The sequence below is a fragment of the Hyperoodon ampullatus genome (assembly GCF_949752795.1).
Source record: "Hyperoodon ampullatus genome assembly, chromosome: 17".
Taxonomy (NCBI): domain Eukaryota; kingdom Metazoa; phylum Chordata; class Mammalia; order Artiodactyla; family Ziphiidae; genus Hyperoodon; species Hyperoodon ampullatus.
The window spans coordinates 53343430-53355909 of NC_136930.1; the positions used below are offsets into that span (position 1 = coordinate 53343430).

Below are 12480 nucleotides of genomic sequence, written 5' to 3' on the forward strand. Positions count from 1 at the left end.
TGTTAGTTTTAGTTTCTCTGTCTTTCATTTTCTGATTTATGCATCAAATACTGTTAATTCATGCTATACAGTGTCTAAAACTTTGATCTTCCTTTTACCAGAGTCCCTATTACAATTTTAGGCCTTCATTCATTCAGTCTCTTCCCTGATTTCCCATCTGCTAATTTCTCTCTTGCTTCAATCCAGCTGTCAGAATAATGTCCTTCAATTTACAGTTTCATCATACCATTTGCTTTCCTAGACAGGTACCTTGATTTCCTCTCCCTTTAACATCAGATTCAACTCAGCTTATCATTTCAAGAATTTAGTCTTCTGCTTTCCCCTAAACTCATACACAATTGAAACCACAATGATAGCATTTTAATCCCAGTAGGTACTGATAAGGTAATTTAGTGTAAGCACCTCATTTTGAAGAGAAATAAACCAAGTTGAAAGAACAACTTGTCGAAGTTCACAAGACCTGAAAGCCTCAAAGGTACTTTCAAGTCAGTTTTTACAAAATAGGACCTCAAAACCAGTCCTCTCCCATTATTTCCAATATTGGTAAATGAAACCACCATCCATGGATTTGCATAGCCCAGAAAGTTAGAAGTAGTCATCTTTCATAGTTTCATTATCCTTATTACTATTTACTCTCATATCCAACCCATCCTCAAGCCCAGTCTTGTTTCTCTATCTCTATAGCTACCAGATTAAATTACCATAATTTCATCTCTGGTATAAACCCTCCTAACTGACCCTCTTAATTGGTGTCTCCTCATCCATGCTAACTATCCTCCACACTATGGCCAGAGTAATTGTTTAAACCTCAAACACGTTTAAATGGCATTTTTCTGTGTTGACCAACAAGGCCCTGAATGATCTAGCTATTGCCTTACACTCTAGCCTATACTCCAAACTTCTCCCCTTCACTCTGAAGCCCAGCTACATTAGCCTATTCTATACCTTCAGGAGGTATACAAAGTGGGGGTGGGGGGTGGGGAATGAAGCAAAGAGTATTTGAATTATTGAAAATTATTTGGAAAGAAAAATAGTCAAATGTATACTATATCGGCTTTTCAACACATTAGATAGAGACCCTTCCCAATGACTTACAATGTTATATTTTTATTTTCTTTAATTCTTTCCATTTAAACTCTACCTCATGTGTTTATATTTTTGTCGTTGTTGTTTACTTGTTTCTTCCAGTTTTACCTTACAGAATTTCTAAAGCCTATTGTTCTAGACACTATTTTTATACTTTTTCATTCTTTAAGTAATTTGATATAACCCAAATAAAATAGGAAATATTTAATAAATTGGCCTAGGAATCAATCATTACTACAAAATGTCCATTTGAGAAAAATATTTTCTGTGAAATTGCCAAAATTTATTATTTGTATGAGAAAGAACTTTCATATAAAACTAAATTTTCTTCCTTAGTAGAATTTGATTTTGTTTCTTAAAAAGCTTTCAAAGGAGACCATTTTGATGAGGATTATTTACTCTTCCTTGCTATGATGACTCATAATTAGGTTTCCTGTAGGGTTATTATGTATTTCAAAAATAAAATTATGTGCATAACAGTCACTTAAATTACCGTATTTTAAAAGACAGAGTAAAGTATTTTGGTGAGTGAAGGTCCTGGAAATATAGAAAAATCCCTAACATGTTATCAACTCAAATTGTTCTAGGAAAGTATCTGTGCACTTCAGTCTAATCATGATTGAAAGAGGTAATCAGTCATAAAATTAGCAATTGAGCAATGGGCCATTAAAGATTAAAAAGTAGAGTACCCAGAAGCATTTCAGCTGGTCCCTCAGTCCAACATGTTAAAGAGGCAGAGTTAGGAAGGAGCTTTAAAGGAAAGGAGTAGCAAAAAGATGTGGTGACTGTTTCCTGAAAGGACTTTCCCAAATAGTGGCCCTGCTACAAAGTGAGTCTTCTCCTAATTAACATACAACATTCTGAACTGGCTTCTTTCTCTCACACATAGGGTTGGAACTCTACAAAATTATTATCCCAAAAGTATGGAGACAGCTTCCCCAAGAGAGTGTGAAACCTAAGTGAAGAAAGAGATGCTAAGTGCAGATCAGTCAAGAAAAGCCTCATGATCACAGTGACTAGCAGCCACATGGCAGGAAGATGTTCACATAGAAAAGCTATGGTGGAGCAACAGCAGCAGAGCATGGAGGGGACAAAGTGCAGGGCAAAATAAGGGGAGACCAAGTGTAAAGAAAACGTTCAAGAGAAAAAGGAAAAAGAAAAAGCTTTGGAAAGCTAAAAGAACTAATAGTAATAAAAATAACAAAGATTTGAATTTGTAAAGAGAACCTTAACTATAACATGAATAACAATACAAACAGAAAGGCAATAAAGTTAGTTGCCCAAACCTTACAATTTTGCCACATCCATGTACTGCTTATATAATTAATGATTTTCTTTAAATAGACTTACTTTTAATTTAACTTAAATGATTTCTTTAAACTTGCCCTAAGCAAAAATATCTGTAAAATCATTGTCTTTATGTATTTGTATTTTTTCATAATGCCTAAAAATATGTACCTATTGAAATTTAAGAAATGCTTATATATTTAACACCTAAAAGTTTGTGTACCTCCAAGTATAAACATTCTGTAGTTTAAAAAAGCCTTCTGTAAAAGACAGTATCTTTGACTGAACAAAGGAAACTAGGAACATATGGAAAACAGAAAGGAGATCAAGATACAGGGATTTATTTTCAAGTCCTATTCACTCATTCATCATTTACTCATTCATATTTCAGTCATTCAGCAAACAATTGTATGTCAAGTATGCACCCACGTGGTATTTGTACTACTTCTAACATTTAACAAATGTTTCCTAGGTGCCAGGCACTATGTAAGAAGTCCTTTGTATTATTTTATGTAATACTCAAAATAATCCAACCACATATGTAGGTAAGAACATTGATGTGTAGAGAATTTAAATAATTTGCACATCAGCTAGCAAGGATTTGAACAGAGGTAACTTGACTCTAGAAACTTCTTTACAAATGTAATTAAGATATTCTTTTTCCTTTTATCACACTGCCCATGTGCAAAATACAGAAACATAAACATAAAAGGTAATAATGTCATAAATTATATAAGAAAGATATGTCCATGGGACAAGGGATCTGGAAGAGGACAGGAATTAAGGCTTCACAGAAGAGATTCTATTTAATTTGAGTCTTCAAGGATGAGTCAGAATTCACCAGGAGAAAAAGAGAGAGAGGATATTGTAAACGGAAGAAACAGCATGTGCTTAAGAGTAGAATGCTGAATTAGCATGTTTTTGAGTAATGCCAGTTACCTTTTTTAGGGAATCAAGAAGTGATAAGAGATGAAGGAAGAAGAGTAGAAAAGGACCTAATGGGACTTTCCTGGTGGTCTAGTTGTTAAGAATCCATGCCTCTGCTGGGGGTGGGGGGGCATGGGTTCAATCCCTGGTCAGGGAACTAGGATCCCACATGCCATGCAGTGCGGCTAAAAAAAACCCAAAAAACAAAAAAAAAAAGGACCTGATATGCTATATTAAGGAAAGTAAACCATAGAAAAATGAAAAATTGTAGACAAGGGGTGGGATAGGGAGGGTGGAAGAGAGATGCAAGAGGGAGAGGATATGGGGATATATGTATACGTATAGCTGATTCACTCTGTGATATAGCAGAAACTAACACACCATTGTAAAGCAATTATACTCCAATAAAGATGTTAAAAAAAATTGTAGACAAAGGCTACATAAACATATATAGACAAATAATACAATTTTCATTTAAATGAAAGTTACAGGTACAATGAACTAGAAGCAGAGTACCTGGAGTTGATGAGATCAATTAGGAGACTGTCACAATCATCTAGGAAGGTATAATCAGATTCTGATATATGGTGGTAACAGGAAAGGGCTAAATATGGAGATATTTAGGAGACAGACTCAAAAGCATTTATTGATTACATGCAATGAGAGAGCAAGATGATGGAGTCTAAATTGGTCATTGGGCCCCTGGCATGTGCAACATTATGGAAGATAATTCCATTCACCAAAATAGGAAACACAAAACAGGAAGGAATTTTATGTGGAAAGATAATGAGATTCAATGTTGAGGATAAAAGGTCTGTGAAATATCACAAGAAACAACAGAAAATAGAATCTGGAGCTCTTAGTTATATTATGTGTCATTTTCAACATAGGCTGATGTTAAGACTTCAATATAAGTGAAAGATTAAGGTGAATACTTAGAGAAGAAAATAAAAGAAGTTTAAGATGTAACCTTTGAAAAATTTTTTTAATTTAACACAATTTAAGTAGGTACTGACCATTATGCATTATAACACAACAATGGGGCAAGGCTGGGATGGACTATTTCTGTTTGGGTCTTCCTCTCTCCTAACTGTGTGAATTCAGATGACTGTAGCTGGTAATATAAATAAATACCTAAATTTTAGTAGCTTAACACAGTAGTTTTTTTTCACTTGACCAAAATGGCCTTCATCTTGACTAAACTTTAAACAGGCTTCTTCAAGACTCTCAACCTGTCACCCAACTTCCTCCATTACTTTACCACTAGCTCATCTCAGCCCTTACAAACCTTCCCTCAGTGCATTTGAATTCAATCACTCCTCCTTACTGCAATAGTCTTGAATAAAATCTTCCTTGCCTGTTTAACTCCAGTGAAATTTTTCTTTGATACACTCATGTGACAGTACAATGAAGCGTGCCTATCAGCAAAACAGCCATCCACCTTCTAGTCTCTTAAGACCCAGGATGACAAAGCCTCAGCCATTTCAGCAGGTGATTTTCTAGATTCTCATGGGAGTCATTTCCATTTTAGCTGGCAGGAAAGGAAACAGAGCATAGAGGACCACTCTATGTATGCTTTTTATGGACCACAGCTTGGACGTTATTTACATTACTTCCACTTACTCACTTGGCCATATCTAACTTCAAAGGAGGCTGTGAAATGAAGTCCCTCAGCTGGGTAGCTATTTCCTACCTACAACTCTGTATAATGAATGGAGTAAGAGCTTAAAGTTAAACAGCTGGCCATTTCTGCTATACCAACTAAGACAGTCATAATACTTTCCAGTTTAGAGTATGCTTTATATACATTACTTAACTTAATTACTTTAATAAGCTTGTAGCATAAAAATGCTTGTTTCTTTCTTATGCCAGTTTTACAGGTAAGGGAAAAAATCATCAAACATATGACTTGATGAGAAACACAGATCTGGGTAGTAGCAGAGGTGAGATTCAAATTCGAATCTTCAAATTCCAAGTTAGAATCTACTTCCATGATAGATGTATTGGATTAATTTTCCAAGACATATTTATTTAAGCATATCTATTCTCCCTAAAATAGGTTTAATGAAGACAAATGGATAGTTAGAGGGATAGAATATTCAACCCAAAGTTTTTAATGTAAATTTGAGATTCTAACCACACAATTTTAAGTGCTTCCCTAACATTAATTTATTTATTATTCATGTATTTATTAATTCAAAAAATTATTTAGCTTTTGATGTATATAAGATACTATGCCAGGTGATTAAATTAAAAAAAATCTATATGACATTATATCTGTCCTCAGGAGACACACAGTTTCTACAAGGAAGACAGATACAGTTAACATGAAGAATAAATAAATGCTTGAGCCAGATAGGTGGAAATGTAGGGGAGAGACAGGTGACGTCCCAAGGGCATTAAGAAAGAGTTCTTGAAGGAGATTTTGTCAGAGGTGAGTTTGATTTTTAAAAAAATGAATAGAAGATAGGGGTAGAGGGACAGAAAGAGCAGAGAAAGAATAAAGTGACAAATACTGAAACCAAGCAGTATGCTGTGGTGTCCTCCTGGGTATAAAATCTTCTCCATATATCCAATTCCTTGTTTGTAGGAAAATAGCTTCAGCTTCCTAGACTTTCCCTGAGTTCCAAAGGGCAGATTCAAAGAGTTATTAGTCTGGGAAGTGAGGAGATGGAGACACAAGGGAAAAGCAGTCAAGAAACAACAGTGCAGCAATAAAGCATGGTCCTGGTCCCTCCCCAAGCAGTATACATAATAATACATCTTTGAGTTCTTCTACAGGAACTAAGGCCCCCTCCCAGGTGGAGGATGGTAACCAGGCTGAGCACAAGATTCCTGGAATACCATCCTGTTACCTCACCACCAACCAATCAGAAGAAAGTCACACACCCTGCAGCTCTCACTCCAAATTTTTCCTTTAAAAACTCTTCCCTGAAAAACATCAGGTAGTTGGGGGTCTTTTGAGCATGAGCTGCCCATTCTCCTTGCTTGGCCTTACAATAAACCTTTCTGTGCTCCAAACTCTGACTTTTCAGTTTGTTTGGCCTCGCTGTGCATCGGGCACACAAACTTAGGTTTGACAACAATACTAATGTATGAGGGAAAGTCAAGTAGTTTTCTGTTTCTGAAGCTTATAGTTGGTAGAAAATGAGGAGAGGAACTTTTGGTTTCATGCAGTGGTTACTTTCAAACATTTGTGGATACCTAGAGGTGAGTTTAGATTAAAAACTTGTTAAAAGGCAGATTCGCAGAAAACACTTCTAGTAATTATAAGGTAGGACCCAGAGGGCATTGTTAACAAAACCCTCACTCCACTCCAATCCCACAGGTCATTTTATAGCTCTTGGCCCACAGACCAAGCTGACAAAATCTAAGAGGATATGGCTAGTCTGCAGCTCCAAGATGCTCCTGGATAATCACTCAGGTTCCTGGGATGAAGAGGTAATTTCCATCTGTTAGTGAAATACAGATTGTTGCCACTAACTTCTCTCCATTTTAAATAATGAAAACAAAATATAAATGGTAAAGTAGAAATAGTTCATTTATCCTGTTTCATTTTTCTAAGGCCTGAAGAAAGTCTGTTATAAATAATTTTGATTGGAGTGATGACTCACTTCTGTGTTACTTTGAGTAGAATTGAAACCATACACCTCAGATTGGGACTTGAACCCACATGCCGGGACTCAAACCCAGCCAAAAGCCTGATTGGGGCTTGAACCCACGCATCCAAGACTCAAAGCTGGCCGAAACCCTGATTGGGACTTGCACCCACGTAGCTCAGACTTGAACCCTGCCAAAACCCACAGTCTTCCAACTGAGATCACACACCTGGTTTCAGGACTTAATGAAGCTCAGGTTCTTGATGTCTCATCATAGAAAGAATTCAGTGAGAGACAAAGTGATAGGTAAGAAGTGGATTTATTTAGAGAGAAACACACTACACAGATAGAGTGTGGGCCATCTCAGAAGGTGAGAAAGGCATCAGGGTATGGGGTTGTCAGTTTTTATAGGGGTGGGTAATTTCATAAGCTAATGAGTGGGAGGAGTATTCCAGCTATTTCAGGAAGGGGTGGGGATTTCCAGGAATTGGGCCACCGCCCACTTTTTGATCCTTATGGTTGGCCTTGGAACTGTCATGGTGCCTGTGGGTGTGTCATTTAGCTTGCTGATGTGTTACAGTGAGTGTATACTGAGGCTCAAGGTCTAGTGGAAGTTGAGTTGTCCGCCATGTTGTACCCATTTGGTCCTAATCAGTTTATGTCATGTCCTCAGGCAATGTCATTCTTTCAAAGGTTGTGCCCTGCCCCCTTCCCTCCTGCTTCAGAATGGACAAATTCAAAATATCCAGTATGCTTTAAGATCTGTATGAAGAGTCAGAAGTGTTTCAGACTGTATTCAGCTAAAATTCTTTTGAATAAAAATGCTTCAGAATTTTGGTGCTCTTTCATCTGAGAAGTGGCACTTAGGTGCTCAGAAGGGAATTGAGGACTGGAAGAAGAACTAGGCTTTGATCTTGGGGATTATAAACAATGAAGGTTCCATTTCTTTCCTTTTTTTTTTTAATTTTTAAACTTGCTTTATGGTTGGTTATAGGTGTGGTAAGTAATCACCTGCTCTGTCTAACCCCAACACACTGGATGATGTTTCAAAGAAAATTATGGGAAACAAGTTGCATCTCTATCTTGGATAAAAAGAGAAAGTCAGAAACATAGGAATTAAAGTGCCAGGAATGCAGACAAGCAATCACAGCTCTGAACCTCTTTCCATCTCTATAACCCCTTCTACCCTTCCCCTACCCAGCTCCACAGAAATTAGGAGCAAAACCCTGCAGAGTGCTATTAAATTAGTTTTCCCTATGGTAGTCCTCTAGGAATTTAATATTACCTTAATATGTAACTAAAAGAGGAGTCTATTATGAGATATGAATAGGTATATGTGTGTGAACACACATTCTCTCTATGAGAACCACAATATATTCTGATCTATGCATCAGACTGTTACTCTAATTGCTCTCTCAAACAAACTCCCTCCAGAGAGTGCACCGTCTGTGAATGAGAAGGATTTCCTTCCCTTTGAGGCTGAGATTCAAGAAAAAATTCCTTATCCTCAAAGGGTAAGTTCATTGGCATGCAAGTCCAGCCTTGCTGTCAAACAGTCCTCCAGGGACCCTAGTCCCATCTTATTCACTCAAGGAATTCTCTAAGATATCTCATTACAGTAAAAAGGAACTTAAGCCATAGTTATGCAGGGAGTTCTCTACTGAGGGCAAAGAAGTTCTTGCTTGAGTAGGCATTTTATGGAATATTCTGAAATCGGTGGAATGAAAACAGAAATTGGTTTCTTTCTCTCCTTTCTTTCTTCTTTCTTTCTCTTTTCTTTTTCTTTCTCTTTCTTTTTTTCTTTTTCTTTTTTCCTTTCTCTTTCTTTCCTCCCTCCCTCCCTCCCTCCCTCCCTCCCTTCCTTCCTTCCTTCTTAATTACTGCCTTCACATGCACTGACAAATTTCCTTCTCCTTAAAGAAGTTTTGGGCACATACTTGAAAATTCTCATCACTTACAGTATTAAAAAACTTGGCCCAATCCAATTTAAAATTCTGTCTTATTTCCTAAGCCTACCCACCCAAGGTGCATCTTTGAGCACCTTGGAGGATGGGGAGGAGGGTGCTGATGGAGGACCAGCACTTGATGATTCATTCCTCCATTCGCTTCAGCAGTTGGAGCAGAGAAGGTGCTGTATCCTTTCTCAGCATGTCTCCTTCCTCTTCCCTCTAGGTTCTTTTTCCTGTGGGGTGTTAGGGCTAAAATGAGGAAAAGTGTGCTGTCATAGTCCTCTCCTGACTGTTGCTGTTTCCACACTAACTCTAACTGGTCCCTGAGATTTTCTATTTGTCAGATATGGAAAATGTTTTGTTCTTTCCATAAGGATAATAAATGAGTTCTTTGTAAAGGCCAAGAATTAGAAGGGTGGCTTCTCATTTCTATCAGGAAATTTCCTGATGGAAGAGAAGATCAACCTTTTCCAGTTACCTCCCTGCTTTCACCCCTGACAGTACATCCTATGGTCTCTGGTTGTTGAGTTTCTTTTACCTAGTGGCCAAGCCAGGGTACCTTCTTTGGTATTCATTTGATGCAGAGGAAGCTCACAACATTGACTTGCCAAATGATTTTAACTAGCCAGCTTTCCCTCTCTTTAATCTGCCAGCTTTGACCACTTTTCTTTCTCTTGTTCATTCAGCATAGAAGGCAGATCAGCAAGTACACTGTATAATCAGATATCCACCTGGCGATTCTAGTTCCTCTTTTTCACAGGCAACTGCATTCCCTTATGAGGGATTCTTTTAGAGTCCTTCCCCTTAACTTGTTTTGAAGAGAAGGAGACTAGCATCCTCCCTCCTACGGGGTGATAAAGGAAAAGCTGAACAACTTTTGACTCCAACAGTTTAGGTAGGTAGGTAAGTAGGTAGATAGATATAGATCTCGATTTCCCTCACTTTTCTTTTGCTGCTTATATAAACTGGCAGTGGGATAGCTGAGGTTATGATTGAGAGAAATGAGTCAGTTAGAACCCACTTAATAAGCCACAAAGGAGGTATCTGAACCTCAATTTTTTATGGACAGGGATACTGCAACATTTTTCTCCTTAGCTGGTATGGTATAAGTTGTCATTCCCAAAGTAACAGGAAATTTTTCCTGTATACCTTGTTAGCCATGCATTTTGCTTTCACTGTTTTTCTTTTCAGGGAGGCTACAATGATAACAATATTAGAAATTATTATGAATCTTCACAAGGAAGGTACAACTTTCTTTCAGTTAGTCTTAACTCAGCATCTTAATTAAATCAACCACTTTGAGCCAATAGCATTCACCCGAGTCTTCCAATGTATTTTATTAAATATAATCCTCTTTATCCATAAAGCAGTTCAATGAATGTATTACATCCTAATTATATTCAAGAACATGACCATGTAATCCAGAAGGCCAATATTCTATTTCCATTTTTGTTGAGGGGATTGCTTTAGATCAAAGAGGGCATTGCTAGCTACAGTGAAGAGGGCATGGGAGACAAAGAGCCAGGTAAAAAGGAGGAGAGAAGCAGATAGTATATACGTATCAGGGCCTTCTGAGTCCCATAAGAGAAATAACTATGAAGAAACTAAGTGGTGGGCACGGGTAAACTGAATAACAAACCGTATCTACAGAACTGAATAGGATCAAGGGCAGAAGCAATGAGACCAGTTACAAGACTGTTGCAGTAATCTAGGCCAGAGATGATGGTTGCTGGGACCAGGATGTCAGCAGTTAAGGAAGTGAGAAGTAGATGGGTTTTGAATATAGGTATTAAAGGTAGAGCTAACAGATTTTTCTGATGGATTGTGTATGGTTATGATAGAAAGAAAGGAGTCAGGAATTACTCCCAAGAGTTTTCGCCTGAATTATTGGAAGAATGGAGTGCTAGTAATGATGATGGAGAAAGTCTGTGGCAGTATCAGGTTTGGAGTAACTGGGGGAATCTGATCAGCTTTGGGCAGGCTAAGTTTGAGATGCCTATTAAACATCTAAGTGTAGATATTGAGGAGGAAGTTGAATAGATGAGTCTGGACTTCAGGACAGAGAAGTAGAAGAATGTAAATTTGAGAGCCATCAACACATAGGTGTTATTTAAAGCTGGAGACTGGATGAAAAGTATGAATAGAGTGAGTGGAAATAATAGGAGAAAATATTCAAGACCTAGCTCTGGAACACATACAAACAGAGATCACAGAAATGAAGAGAAACCAGGAAGAGAGACTAAAATGATCCTGAGTAGTATATTTATTAAAATGAAATTTAATAAAATATACAATTTTTAGATTCGTCCAACATTTTTCATGAACAGTTAAATAATTTTATAACTTTATTAAGGAACATTTGATTTTAAAATGTAAATGGCATGTATTTCAGATTTTATAAAGAAATAATGAATACATTTTAACCCAACTCTCATTTTTGGTCTGCAAATAAATCCTCCTCATCCTTCAGTCTACATGAGTATAATTAGGTAGCATTTTTTTTTATAATGACATTCACCAATGAATAATAAATCCTCATATCCAGGAACAGTTTCCTTATATGCAACAGAGACAGAAAATAATGTATGTCCAATTGTCCTGCTTTATAAAACAGCAAACTCTATATGACATTGCTCACTGCTTGTGAGATAGCCTGTTTTATTCAGCCCATGTAATTTATTTCTGTTACCGTCTTGCTCTTGTAAGCATTTGAGGTTATGACATTGGGCATTTGGATCTATTAGTGGACTCAGATCCATCAAAACCTCCATCTTATGGCAGTTGGCTTCACCAAACTAGAGGACATAAGTATCCAGATGAATTTGAGCTGAGTGCAAGCGCTGGAACAATATGTTCTGGATATGCAGTAAACTCATAGCTATATTTAAAAACAAGATAGTTAGGAAAAGGTACAAACAAAAGATTGGAGGACCAGGAGCACTTGTAAAAAGTTCATGACAGAGAAGACTTAAAGCCAATTTACCATCTAACCATAGACTCGTTCCCCACTACAAAGGGTCCCGTGCATCTGATAAAGTGAATCAAAGCTGAGAAAAATAAGTTAATGATGACTGTACTTAAGAAAGAAGGCCTCAGACAAAATAGGCTTTAAACTATAAATGGTAAAAAGAGACAATGAAGACAGAAGGCCAAATAATGATGCTCAGATCACTTGAGGTATGGACAATAAGGCAGGTATGTCTCAATCCTTTGGAGCTAGCCCTTGGAAAGGAAGAAAATAGGTGGGTAGAGACCAGTGGGTTTCCTAAAGCCATTAAGGAAACCTCTCTGAGTGGGTCAAATATTATACCTTAAATGTTGCCTTCTATGTAGCAGTATTAGTCACAAGGAATATTCCAGTGACTAGAAATCCTATGGGATTTTACTGTGTGAGGAAAAAGATTCCAGGATTTGTGGGTAAGGGCTGACTCCAGTTTGCATTGCTTGGTGCAGTAAAGAAAATCTAGTAGCCCACTAGTCCTTTGAGAAAAATGAGTAAAAGCACGATCTTACCTGTGTTTCAGGAGATACACACACACACACACACACACACACACACACACACACACACAGGAGAAGAGAGAAATAAATCCAAATGTACTTAAGGTTGCCCCTTCCCTCCCTATTCCAAA

At 37.4% G+C, this 12480-nt stretch overlaps 1 protein-coding gene across 3 annotated transcripts in view; it reads right to left on the reverse strand.

Moving 5' to 3' along the window:
* Nucleotides 1–12480, reverse strand: part of CSMD3 (CUB and Sushi multiple domains 3) — a gene marked incomplete at its 5' end in the record, with an annotated part of 1086230 nt that overhangs the window by 423916 nt on the left and 649834 nt on the right. The window lies entirely within an intron of this gene.